Raw genomic sequence first — 6,000 nt, 5'->3', positions numbered from 1 at the left:
CAGGAAATATGAAACGTATTTCTTCATGGTTTGTTTATCTGTGTTACAAAGTGCAGCTGTAACCGTTCATTTGTGAATAAAACCTCACAGGAAATGCTGATGGAAGTAAGAATATAGCAACATCCTGGCATTTATATATCTAAAGCGTATCAGTTCTGTTTTTCTACACTTCTCACTGGTGTGTGTGTGTGTGCATGTGTTCAGTTATAGACCATACAGGCACCTGGTTGAGATTCCACCATGTTAGGACCGTTTGTCTAAGTCTGCAGATGTAGCCTTTATTCTCATAGTAGCTATGAGAATAAAGGCTAACCCAGCGGGCAAAATTGGTTGAAATGACATAATTCATATAAAACGAGTTATAATGATGCCATTTCAACCAGTTCTGCCTATTTTGCCCACTGTAAAAAATCTCTTTCTGACTAGGGGCTGGAGTTTTCCATTGGTCAGGAAAAACTCCTGGCTGTAACTATGTTCCGTGGTGACGTTTCACCTAGGTAGAGATCCAGGATCAGCTTCCCTTTCCCTAATCCCTTAAGTTTGAAAAATGTCAAACTGACCCAATATCAGCATCTAAGGGCAACTTCACCCTACTCTCTTGTATATAATTAGGTCCAGGGGTGTTTTCTGACCAGACCAGAAACAAATCCTGGCCCTACTATGACATTTACCATACAAACCTATGAATATATATTATGCCTACTGAACACAAACACATTACATACAATACATAGGTCTTCTCTTTTGGGTCAATACTCCTTCCTGATTATTTTGGGAGTCATGGGAGCTGCCAAGACAAAAATACAGTATGTTCCCTGATAAACTGCCAAAGGCTTTTTGCCCTGCCTGGTTTCCCAGTCTCTCAGGAAATCCAGTGTATTTCATGCAACTGGACACAGTTTTGGGCACCGGCGCAGAATAGCCGTCGTCCTCTTGATCCCTGGTGTCGGCAGCTTTCAGATTTTTTATTAAATGCACCACATCTGTGTCTCAATAGTTTTAACTAGCTTCCTTTCCTTGTATCCTTTCGTGTTTCCATTGTTTCCTTTCCTTGTATCTTCATAATGGTTCAGGTCCATGATGGTTCAGGACATGACAGGACAGGTGAAAGCAGTATGGATGAAACCAGTCCTTTTAATAATAACTGAAAATAAAGGAAGATGAGACAACCAAACCGAGCAATTTTATAGTATAGAGACACAACCCATGTTTCAAGCAGAACTGCAGCAGCACAAGCAGGAGCAGAAGCAGTGCTGGTTGGCTTCCATCTTAAGAGTATGTGAACATATGCTACTATTCTATCAGACCCATACTGCCGCAATATCAGTATGGGTCTTTTCCATGATTAATTGCACAGCATGTAAGAGGATTTGCCAATTTGAAGACCCTGTTGACATCTGTGACTTTGCAATGACAGTGGTCTAATAGGCTAATGCCTAGGCCTATATTGGATGAGGGGTTACACTAAGGCTTCCTGTTTCTAATGTAAATATTTCTGAGTAATAAGCCTAATGGGCGAGGAGTTAGGATAAGATAAGATAGATAGGGGAAGTGTAAAATCAGATGGGCCACTATAAATCTACTGTAGGCCTGTCATATTTCAATAGAAAACAATATAAATTGATTGTCTATCTGAATTTTTTTTTTTACCTTTATTTAACTAGGCAAGTCAGTTAAGAACAAATTGTTATTTACAATGACGGCCTACCCCATACCAATAAACACATGAATACAAACTGAATCTACATGCCATGTAAAAAAATATTCATAAACCATTATAGCTGGAAATATAATTAAAAAGTACAAACCAGTGAATAATAGCCTACAACTCCCGAAACTCTTTGCAGGGTCCAATTTGACAATCGTCCAATCCGCGTCATGACAGCTCCGCACGTGACTCTGGGTGAAGTTCTTCCTGAGAGAGCGGTGCAAAACAGACTGACAAATCCAGGAACGGAGAATTGCAGTTTGTGTGTAAGTAATACAAATTACGATAAAAATACCGCGGCGAATAAATTGTGTGGGCTTTTCGGCAGCTGTTGGTTGATGTCACGTTGTGCTGAGAGGAGAGCAACTGTCGTAGTTGTGTTCTAAAGTAGCTGTCGGGTTTGTCTTGGGCCTTCGCTATTTCCTGGTCGATGCTCGCGAGCTCATTCTATGATGTCTGTGGATGTGATGCACTGGCTCGAGTTTTGGCGTTGCGCTCTTGCTGGAATGGGGCAGGGGCAAAGTTGTAAAAGTTGTGTTCTCGTGTGTTTGAAGCCTTTATTTTGGAAACATTCCTTTCAGTTGGTGGTTATTTGTTGTGTTTACAATGTTATTTGAGCCGTAACGTCTATAGTATTGAAGCAGAATGCACTATTTTTCCCCCCCCCCAGCGTAACATTGAAGCTAGTTTTGCATTCCATTTGTCGTTCACACCACTGGATTTTGGGGATCGGGCTAGTCAGCAAGCAGAATTTACAAGTAAAGTCAGTTAGAATACAAAACGTTCCCGAGATGATTAACGTTAGCGTGATATGGTTCCAATTCAAAACACTACTCGTTTCCCATATTTCTGCATTGCAAGTCTGACTTCACTTATGACAGTCCAGTGCTAGTGCTACTTTGTTGCTACAGTATTTGCCACTCACACTGGATACAAATGGAAAGTAGGGAGGTTGTCATGCTGTTGCGTTATTGTTGCAATGATACATGTAACACATTGTATCATATTAGCATCGACCATGAAAATACAGTCTTCGTGATAATAGCTTTTAATAATCTCAGAGCTTGAAAGGAACATTATTGAATCATTAACGTTACAGACCTCGTGTGGATATTTTTTTAGCACATAAATATTTGTTCATATTGCATTCATCCAAAAGAGGTAACCAGAATATTGAATATAGGACAGAATGTTTGACCCAAATGGCACCCTATTCCCTATATGGTGTGCTAATTTTGACCAGGGTCCATAGAACTCTGGTCAAAAGTAGTGCACTATGTAGGGTATATGGTGCTATTTTGGATGTAAACCAGTGTTTGACCCACTTGCAGCATCAGCCTACAGTATGATAATATCAACAACAATGCAGGTATTGATTTTGCCCTTTTGGGGGGGAGGTCTGTCTGTGTCTGTTGTGTTTGATGGATTGAATAGATAAGAGTAGTTTGTAGTGATGTACTGTATGATGAGGCTTGCTAAGCTAGGGCAGCCCCCTTGTCTCCCGCTGCCTCCCACCCTCTGTGTCACTTGTCAAATATTCTGAACAAAAATATAAATGCAACATGCAACAATTTCAAATATGTTGCTCAGATACAGTTCATATAAGGAAATCACTCAATTTAAATACATTCATTATGCCCTAATCTATGGATTTCACATGACTGGGCAGGGGCACAGCCAAGGGTGGCCCTTAGAGGGCATAGGCCCACCCACTTGGGAGCCAGGCCCACCCACTAGGGAGCCAGGTCCAGCCAATCAGAAGGACTTTTCCCCCCTCAAAAGGGCTTTATTACAGACAGAAATACTCCTCAGCACCACCCCTTCCCTCCTCTGACGATCCCGCAGGTGAAGAAGCTCGATGTGGAGATCCTGGCCTGGTATGGTTACACGTGGTCTGCGGTTGTGAGGCTGGTTGTACATACTGACATATTCTCTAAAACGATGTTGGATGTGGCTTATGGTTGAGATATTAACATAGAATTCTCTGGAAACAACAAAACTGCACATTTTAGAGTGACCTTTTATTGCCCCCAGCACAAGGTGCACCTGTGTAATGATTATGCTGATTAAACAGCATAATCATTTTCTTAATATGCCACTAGCAGGGATGTAAACAAATTTGGGCACAACATTTGATAGAAATCAGCTTTCTGTGTGTGTGGAAAATTTCTGGTATCTTTTATTTCAGCTCATGAAACATGGGACCAGCACTTTACATGTTGCGTTTATATTTTTGTTCAGTGTATATATTTGTGTGTGTGACACACACACACACAAACGTTAGAAATAGCGATGCTCTTTTGTCTTGACGCAGCGTAGCACTGTCTCATTGGTACAGTATGTTGATGTGACCCCGATGTTGCTATATCAGATATAGAGACTGGCACTTTCAATGAAATGATTAATGTCCTGACTTATACCTTTAGCATTTACATTTACATATTTACATTTAAGTCATTTAGCAGACGCTCTTAACCAGAGCGACTTACAAATTGGTGCATTCACCTTATGATATCCAGTGGAACAACCACTTTACAATAGTGCATCTAAATCTTTTAAGGGGGGGGGGGGGGGGGGGGGGGGTTAGAAGGATTACTTTATCCTATCCTAGGTATTCCTTAAAGAGGTGGGGTTTCAGGTGTCTCCGGAAGGTGGTGATTGACTCCGCTGTCCTGGCGTCGTGAGGGAGCATGTTCCACCATTGGGGTGCCAGAGCAGCGAACAGTTTTGACTGGGCTGAGCGGGAACTGTGCTTCCTCAGAGGTAGGGGGGCCAGCAGGCCAGAGGTGGATGAACGCAGTGCCCTTGTTTGGGTGTAGGGCCTGATCAGAGCCTGAAGGTATGGAGGTGCCGTTCCCTTCACAGCTCCGTAGGCAATCACCATGGTCTTGTAGCAGATGCGAGCTTCAACTGGAAGCCAGTGGAGAGAGCGGAGGAGCGGGGTGACGTGAGAGAACTTGGGAAGGTTGAACACCAGACGGGCTGCGGCGTTCTGGATGAGTTGTAGGGGTTTAATGGCACAGGCAGGGAGCCCAGCCAACAGCGACTTGCAGTAATCCAGACGGGAGATGACAAGTGCCTGGATTAGGACCTGCGCCGCTTCCTGTGTGAGGCAGGGTCGTACTCTGCGAATGTTGTAGAGCATGAACCTACAGGATCGGGTCACCGCCTTGATGTTAGTGGAGAACGACAGGGTGTTGTCCAGGATCACGCCAAGGTTCTTAGCACTCTGGGAGGAGGGGACAATGGAGTTGTCAACCGTGATGGCGAGATCATGGAACGGGCAGTCCTTCCCCGGGAGGAAGAGCAGCTCCGTCTTACCGAGGTTCAGCTTGAGCTGGTGATCCGTCATCCACACTGATATGTCTGACAGACATGCAGAGATGCGATTCGCCGCCTGGTTATCAGAAGGGGGAAAGGAGAAGATTAATTGTGTGTCGTCTGCATAGCAATGATAGGAGAGACCATGTGAGGATATGACAGAGCCAAGTGACTTGGTGTATAGCGAGAATAGGAGAGGGCCTAGAACAGAGCCCTGGGGGACACCAGTGGTGAGAGCGCATGGTGCGGAGACAGATTCTCGCCACGCCACCTGGTAGGAGCGACCTGTCAGGTAGGACGCAATCCAAGCGTGGGCCGCGCCGGAGATGCCCAACTCGGAGAGGGTGGAGAGGAGGATCTGATGGTTCACAGTATCAAAGGCAGCAGAAAGGTCTAGAAGGATGAGAGCAGAGGAGAGAGAGTTAGCTTTAGCAGTGCGGAGAGCCTCCGTGACACAGAGAAGAGCAGTCTCAGTTGAATGCCCAGTCTTGAAACCTGACTGATTAGGATCAAGAAGGTCATTCTGAGAGAGATAGCAGGAGAGCTGGCCAAGGACGGCACGTTCAAGAGTTTTGGAGAGAAAAGAAAGAAGGGATACTGGTCTGTAGTTGTTGACATCGGAGAGATCGAGTGTAGGTTTTTTCAGAAGGGGTGCAACTCTCGCTCTCTTGAAGACGGAAGGGACGTAGCCAGCGGTTAAGGATGAGTTAATGAGCGAGGTGAGGAAGGGGAGAAGGTCTCCGGAAATGGTCTGGAGAAGAGAGGAGGGGATAGGGTCAAGTGGGCAGGTTGTTGGGCGGCCGGCCGTCACAAGACGCGAGATTTCATCTGGAGAGAGGGGAGAAAGAGGTCAAAGCACAGGGTAGGGCAGTGTGAGCAGGACCAGCGATGTCGTTTGACTTAGCAAACGAGGATCGGATATCGTCAACCTTCTTTTCAAAATGGTTGACGAAGTCATCTGCAGAGAGGGA

The 6,000-nt window shown here is 44.8% G+C and overlaps 1 protein-coding gene across 4 annotated transcripts in view; it reads left to right on the top strand.

Moving 5' to 3' along the window:
- The first annotated feature begins 1,890 nt into the window (after nt 1-1,890).
- The window catches only part of mtm1 (myotubularin 1), a 71,729-nt gene continuing 67,619 nt past the window's right edge, over nt 1,891-6,000 (top strand). For 2 of the 4 annotated variants that reach the window (XM_014207110.3, XM_082977202.1), the window contains exon 1: nt 1,891-1,974. The gene's annotated coding sequence lies outside the window, so the exon portion shown is untranslated. 4 annotated transcript variants of the gene reach the window in all.

Source organism: Salmo salar, chromosome 07 (genome assembly GCF_965601325.2).
Source record: "Salmo salar chromosome 07, fSalSal1, whole genome shotgun sequence".
NCBI classification, from domain to species: Eukaryota; Metazoa; Chordata; class Actinopteri; order Salmoniformes; family Salmonidae; genus Salmo; species Salmo salar.
The sequence above is the reverse complement of the archived record's forward strand: the minus strand, read 5'-3'. Positions and strand labels throughout refer to the sequence as shown.